This window comes from Triticum aestivum, chromosome 1A, assembly GCF_018294505.1.
Source record: "Triticum aestivum cultivar Chinese Spring chromosome 1A, IWGSC CS RefSeq v2.1, whole genome shotgun sequence".
In the NCBI taxonomy this organism is placed as follows: domain Eukaryota; kingdom Viridiplantae; phylum Streptophyta; class Magnoliopsida; order Poales; family Poaceae; genus Triticum; species Triticum aestivum.
Genome location: NC_057794.1, coordinates 94,852,389 through 94,860,396, shown reverse-complemented (window position 1 = coordinate 94,860,396; position 8,008 = coordinate 94,852,389).

Sequence of the window (8,008 nt, the reverse complement as noted above, 5' to 3'; positions counted from 1 at the left end):
TATGGTTGTCGCTTTATTGTATGCAATGCAATCGCCCTGTAATTGCTTTACTTTATCACTATGCGGTAGCGATAGTCGTAGAAGCAATAGTTGGCGAGACGACAACGATGCTATGATGGAGATCAAGGTGTCGCGCTGGTGACAATGGTGATCATGACGATGCTTCGAAGATGAAGATCATAAGCACAAGATGATGATGTCCATATCATATCACTTATATTGATTGCATGTGATGATTATCTTTTATGCATCTTATCTTGCTTTGATTGACGGTAGCATTATAAGATGATCTCTCACTAAATTATCAAGGTATAAGTGTTCTCCCTGAGTATGCACCGTTGCGAAAGTTCTTCGTGCTGAGACACCATGTGATGATCGGGTGTGATAGGCTCTACGTTCAAATACAACTGGTGCAAAACATTTGCACACGCGGAATACTCAGGTTAAACTTGACGAGCCTAGCATATGCAGATATGGCCTCGGAACACTGAGACTGAAAGGTCAAGCGTGAATCATATAGTAGATATGATCAACATAGTGATGTTCACCATTGAAACTACTCCATCTCACGTGATAATCGGACATGGTTTGGTTGATTTGGATCTCGTGATCACTTAGAGGATTAGAGAGATGTCTATCTAAGTGGGAGTTCTTAAGTAATATGATTAATTGAACTTAAATGTATCATGAACTTAATACCTGATAGTATTTTTCTTGTCTATGTTGATTGTAGATAGATGGCCCGTGCTGTTGTTCCGTTAAATTTTAATGTGTTCCTTGAGAAAGCAAAGTTGAAAGATGATGGTAGCAATTACACGGACTGGGTCCGTAACTTGAGGATTATCCCCATTGCTGCACAGAAGAATTACGTCCTGGAAGCACCGCTGGGTGCCAGGCCTGCTGCAGATGCTGCTGATAATGTTAAGAACGTCTGGCAGAGTAAGCTGATGACTACTCGATAGTTCAGTGTGCCATGCTTTACGGCTTAGAACCGGGACTTCAATGACATTTTGAACGTCATGGAGCATATGAGATGTTCCAGTAGTTGAAGTTAATATTTCAAGCAAATGCACGGATTGAGATATATGAAGTCTCCAATAAGTTCTATAGCTGCAAGATGGAGGAGAATAGTTCTGTCAGTGAACATATACTCAAACTGTCTGGGTATCATAATCACTTGACTCAACTGGGAGTTAATCTTCCTGTTGATAGTGTCATTGACAAAGTTCTTCAATCACTGCCACCAAGCTATAAAAGCTTCGTGATGAACTATAATATGCAAGGGATGAATAAGACAATTCCCGAGCTCTTCGCGATGCTAAAGGCTGCGGGGGTAGAAATCAAAAAGGAGCATCAAGTGTTGATGGTCAACAAGACCACTAGTTTCAAGAAAAAGGGTAAAGGGAAGAAGAAGGGGAACTTCAAGAAGAACGGCAAAAAAGTTGATGCTCAAGAGAAGAAACCCAAGTCTAGACCTAAGCCTGAAACTGGGTGCTTCTACTGCAAACAGACTGGTCACTGGAAGCGGAACTGCCCCAAGCATTTGGCGGATAAGAAGGATGGCAAGGTGAACAAAGGTATATGTGATATACATGTTATTGATGTGTACCTTACTAATGCTCGCAGTAGCACCTGGGTATTTGATACTGGTTCTGTTGCTAATATTTGCAAATCAAAACAGGGACTACGGATTAAGTGAAGATTGGCTAAGGACGAGGTGACGATGCGTGTGGGAAATGGTTCCAAAGTCGATGTGATGCGGTCGGCATGCTACCTCTACATCTACCTTCGGGTTTAGTTTTAGACCTGAATAATTGTTATTTGGTGCCAGCATTGAGCATGAACATTATATCTGGATCTTGTTTGATGCGAGACGGTTATTCATTTAAATCAGAAAATAATGGTTGTTCTATTTATATGAGTAATATCTTTTATGGTCATGCACCCTTGAAGAGTGGTCTATTCTTATTGAATCTCGATAGTAGTGATACACATATTCATAATATTGAAGCCAAAAGATGCAGAATTGATAATGATAGTGCAACTTATTTGTGGCACTGCCGTTTAGGTCATATTGGTGTAAAGCACATGAAGAAACTCCATACTGATGGACTTTTGGAACCACTTGATTATGAATCACTTGGTACTTGTGAAGCGTGCCTCATGGGCAAGATGACTAAAACGCCGTTCTCCGGAACTATGGAGCGAGCAACATATTTGTTGGAAATGATACATACAGATGTATGTGGTCCGATGAATGTTGAGGCTCGCGGCGGGTATCGTTATTTTCTCACCTTCACAGATGATTTAAGCAGATATGGGTATATCTACTTAATGAAACATAAGTCTGAAACATTTGAAAAGTTCAAAGAATTTTAGAGTGAAGTTGAAAATCATCGTAACAAGAAAATAAAGTTTCTACGATCTGATCGTGGAGGAGAATATTTGAGTTACGAGTTTGGTCTTCATTTGAAACAATGTGGAATAGTTTCGCAACTCACGCCACCCGGAACACCACAGCGTAATGGTGTGTCCGAATGTCGTAATCGTACTTTACTAGATATGGTGTGATCTATGATGTCTGTTACTGATTTACCGCTATCATTTTGGGGTTATGCTTTAGAGACGGCTCCATTCATGTTAAATAGGGCACCATCGAAATCCGTTGAGACGACGCCTTATGAACTGTTGTTTGGCAAGAAACCAAAGTTGTCATTTCTTAAAGTTTGGGGCTGCGATGCTTATGTGAAAAAACTTCAAACTGATAAGCTCGAACCCAAATCGGAGAAATGTGTCTTCATAGGATACCCAAAGGAAACTGTTGGGTACACCTTCTATCACAGATCTGGAGGCAAAACTTTTGTTGCTAAATTTGGATCCTTTCTAGAGAAGGAGTTTCTCTTGAAAGAAGTGAGTGGGAGGAAAGTAGAACTTGATGAGGTAACCGTACCTACTCCCTTATTGGAAAGTAGTTCATCACAGAAACCGGATCCTGTGACACCTACACCAATTAGTGAGGAAGTTAATGATGACGATCATGAAACTTCAGATCAAGTTGTTACTGAACCTCGTATATCAACCAGAGTGAGATCCGCACCAGAGTGGTACAGTAATCTTGTTCCGAAGGTTATGTTGCTAGACCATGACGAACCTACGAACTATGAAGAAGCGATGGTGAGCCCAGATTCTGCAAAATGGCTTGAGGCCATGAAATCTGAGATGGGATCCATGTATGAGAACAAAGTGTGGACTTTGGTTGACTTGCTCGATGATCGGCAAGCCATTGAAAATAAATGGATCTTCAAGATGAAGACTGACGCTGACGGTAATGTTACTATCTATAAAGCTCGACTTGTTGCAAAAGTTTTTCGACAAGTTCAAGGGATTGACTACGATGAGACTTTTTCACCCGTAGCGATGCTTAAGTCTGTCTGAATCATGTTAGCAATTGCTGCATTTTATAATTATGAAATTTGGCAAATGGATGTCAAAACTGCATTCCTGAATGGATTTCTGGAAGAAGAGTTGTATATGATGCAACCAAAAGGTTTTGTCGATCCAAAGGGAGATAAAAAGTGTGCAAGCTCTAGCGATCCATTTATGGACTAGTGCAAGCCTCTCGGAGTTGGAATAAACATTTTGATAGTGTGATCAAAGCATGTGGTTTTATACAGACTTTTGGAGAAACTGTATTTACAAGAAAGTGAGTGGGAGCTATGTAACATTTCTGATATTATATGTGGATGACATATTGCTGATTGGAAATGATATAGAATTTCTGGATATCATAAAGGGATACTTGAATAAGAGTTTTTCAACGAAGGACCTCGGTGAAGATGCTTATATATTGGGCATCAAGATCTATAGAGATAGATCAAGACGCTTAATTGGACTTTCACGAAGCACATACCTTGACAAAGTTTTTTGAAGAAGTTCAAAATGGATCAAGCAAAGAAAGGGTTCTTGCCTGTGTTACAAGACATGAAGTTGAGTAAGACTCAATGCCCGACCACTGCAGAAGACAGAGAGAAGATGAAAGATGTTCCCTATCTATCATGTATGAAATGCTGTGTACCAGACCTGATGTGTGCCTTGCTATAAGTTTAGCAGGGAGGTACCAAAGTAATCCAGGAGTGGATCACTGGATAGTGGTCAAAAACATCCTAAAATACCTAAAAAGGACTAAGGAAATGTTTCTCGTTTATGGAGGTGACAAAGAGCTAGTCGTAAATGGTTACGTCGATGCAAGCTTTGACACGGATCCGGGCGATTCTAAATCACAAACCGGATACGTGTTTACATTGAAGGGTGGAGCTGTCAGTTGGTGCAGTTCTAAACAAAGCGTTGTGGCGGGATCTACGTGTGAAGCGGAGTACATAGCTGCTTCAGAAGCAGCAAATGAAGGAGTCTGGATGAAGGAGTTCATATCCGATCTAGGTGTCATACCTAGTGCATCGGGTCCAATGAAAATCTTTTGTGACAATACTGGTGCAATTGCCTTGGCAAAGGAATCCAGATTTCACAAGAGAACCAAGCACATCAAGAGACGCTTCAACTCCATCCGGGATCAAGTCCAGGTGGGAGACATAGAGATTTGCAAGATACATACGGATCTGAATGTTGCAGACCCGTGGACTAAGCCTCTTCCACGATCAAAACATGATCAACACCAAGGCTCCAAGGGTGTTAGAATCATTATTGTGTGAGGGAGTCTTGGATTAGGGGGTCTTCGGACAGCCATACTATATCCTTTGGCCGGACTGTTGGACTATGAAGATACAAGATTGAAGACCTTGTCTCGTGTCCGGATGGGACTCTACTTGGCGTGGAAGGCAAGCTAGGCAGTACGGATATGGATATCTCCTCCTTTGTAACCGACCTTCTGTAAACCTAACCCTCTCCGGTGTCTATATAAACCGGAGGGTTTTAGTCCGTAGGACGATATACAATCATACCATAGGCTAGCTTCTAGGGTTTAGCCTCTCTGATCTCGTGGTAGATCTACTCTTGTACTACCCATATCATCAATATTAATCAAGCAGGACGTAGGGTTTTACCTCCATCAAGAGGGCCCGAACCTGGGTAAAACATCATGTTCTCTGCCTCCTGTTACCATCCGCCTTAGACGCACAGTTCGGGACCCCCTACCCGAGATCCGCCGGTTTTGACACCGACATTGGTGCTTTCATTGAGAGTTCCTCTGTGTTGTCACCGTTAGGCTTGATGGCTCCTGCAATCATCGATAGCGATGCAGTCCAGGGTGAGACTTTTCTCCCCGGACAGATCTTTGTGTTCGGTGGCTTCGCACTGCGGGCCAACTCGCGTGGCCATCTGGAGCAGATCGGAAGTTACGCCCCTGGCCACCAGGTCGGATTTGGAAGCTTAAACTACACGGCCGATATCCGCGGAGACTTGATCTTCGATGGATTCGAGCCTCTGCCTTGTGCGTCACGCGGTCACGATGAGTATGATTTAGCTCTACCATCAGACAGTGTTCAGGAGATCGCACCGGCAGCCGCTCCGACCCTCAATTCGGAGCCAGTTGCGCCTTCCACGGACGAGTGGATGGACCCTGCCACGGAAGCCTTATCCTCATCGGCGATCGAGCCTGACATTGACCTTACCCTACACGTCAGCCGCATTGTCAAACTGCCGGATCCTTCTACGGCCATGGACTCCGAACCGCCTGCGCTCGTTCCTAGCGAATCTGATTGGGCGCCGATCATGGAGTTTACCTCCGCGGATATTTTTCAGCACTCGCCCTTTGGTGACATACTGAACTCATTAAGGTCTCTCTCCTTGTCAGGAGGATCCTGGCCGAACTATGTCCGGCAGGATTGGGATGCGGACGACGAAGAAATTCGCGGCCCACGCACCACCCACTTAGTAGCCACTGTCGATGACTTAACCGACATGCTCGACTTCGAATCTTAAGACATCGACGGTATGGACGACGATGCGGGAGACGAAGAGGAACCACTGCCCACAAGGCACTGGACAGCCACCTCATCATACGATATATACATAGTGGACACACCCAAAGAAGGCAATGGCGACGAGACAGCGGAGGATGACCCCTCCAAGTAGCAACCCAAGCGCCAATGTCAGCGGCGCCGCTCTAAGTCCCGCCAAAGCAAATGTGGTGATACCGGCACAAGAGATAATAACACTCCGGATAGTGCAGAAGACAACAACAATCCCCTCCAGCAATATTTAGAGCAGGAAGATGGAGGAGCCAGCCCTCCTGAGAGAGCGGCAGATGGAGAGGCGGAGGATGATAATTACATGCCCCCCTCCAAAGACGAGGCAAGCCTCGGCGATGACGAATTCGCCGTGCTAGAGGATCCCGTCGAACAAGAGCGCTTCAAGCGCCGGCTTATGGCCACGGCGAATAGCCTTAAGAAAAAGCAGCAGCAGCTTCAAGCTGATCAAGATCTGCTAGCTGACAGATGGACTGAAGTCCTCGCGGCCAAGGAATATAAACTCGAACGCCCCTCCAAGAGTTACCCAAAATGCAGGTTGTTACCCTGACTGGAGGAAGAAGCGTATGATGCGGCTGATCGGCCACCTCGTGGCCATGATAGAGAGGCATTCCAGCCAAAAACTCAGCCCGCACCCCGACATCATTCAAATAAAAAGGCATGGGGAAATATGCCAGACCTGCGAGACGTATTGGAGGACAAATAAAATCATGCAAGGTCGATCTACGGATCACGAGGGCACGCCACTATGCGAGACGATAAACGTCATGCCGGATACAGTAAAAGTAAATCCGGCCGGGCCGAACACAGTGGGCAAGACCCATTCGAGCTGCGTCACGATATAGCCCAATACAGAGGCACCGCACACCCCTTATGCTTCACAGACGAAGTCATGGATCATCAAATCCTAGAGGGTTTCAAACCCGTAAATATAGAATCATACGACAGCACAACAGATCCTGCGGTATGGATCGAGGATTTTCTCCTCCACATCCACATGGCCCGCGGTGACGACTTACACGCCATCAAATACCTCCCACTAAAGCTCAAAGGACCAGCGCGTCATTGGCTTAACAGCTTGCCAGCAGAGTCCATTAGCTGTTGGGAAGATCTGGAGGCTGCATTCCTCGACAACTTTCAGGGCACTTATGTGCGACCACCAGATGCCGATGACTTGAGACACATAATTCAACAGCCAGAAGAATCGGCCAGGCAATTCTAGACTCGGTTCCTAACAAAGAAAAATCAAATCGTCGACTGTCCAGAAGCTTTCAAACACAACATCCGCGACAAGTGGCTAGCCCGGCACCTTGGTCAGGAAAAGCCAAAATCTATGGCAGTCCTCACGACACTCATGACCCGCTTTTGTGCGGGAGAAGACAGTTGGCTGGCTCGCAGTAATAACATATCAAAGAACCGTGGTACTTTGGATACCAAGGACGGCAATGGCAGGTCACGTCAAAGTAAACATAAGCGCCGCATTAACAGCGACAATACCGAGGATATGGCAGTCAATGCCGGATTCAAAGGCTCTAAACCCGGTCAGCGGAAAAAGCCATTTAAAAGAAGCACTCCAGGCCCGTCCAGTTTGGATCGCATACTCGATCCCTCGTGTCAAATACACGGCACCCCCGACAAGCCAGCCAACCACACCAATAGGGATTGTTGGGTATTCAAGCAGGTCGGCAAGTTAATTGCTGAAAACAAAGATAAGGGGCCACATAGCGATGATGAGGAAGAGCCTCGGCAGCCGAACACCGGAGGACAAAAGAGGTTCCCCCCACAAGTGCGGATGGTGAACATGATATACGCAACCCACATCCCCAAGAGGGAGCGGAAGCGTGCGCTCAGGGACGTATATGCGTTGGAGCCAGTCGCCCCAAAGTTCAACCCATGGTCCTCCTGTCCGATCACCTTCGATCGCAGGGACCACCCCACTAGCATCCATCATGGCAGATTTGCCGCACTAGTCCTAGACCCAATCATTGACGGATTTCACCTCACTCGAGTCTTTATGGATGGAGGCA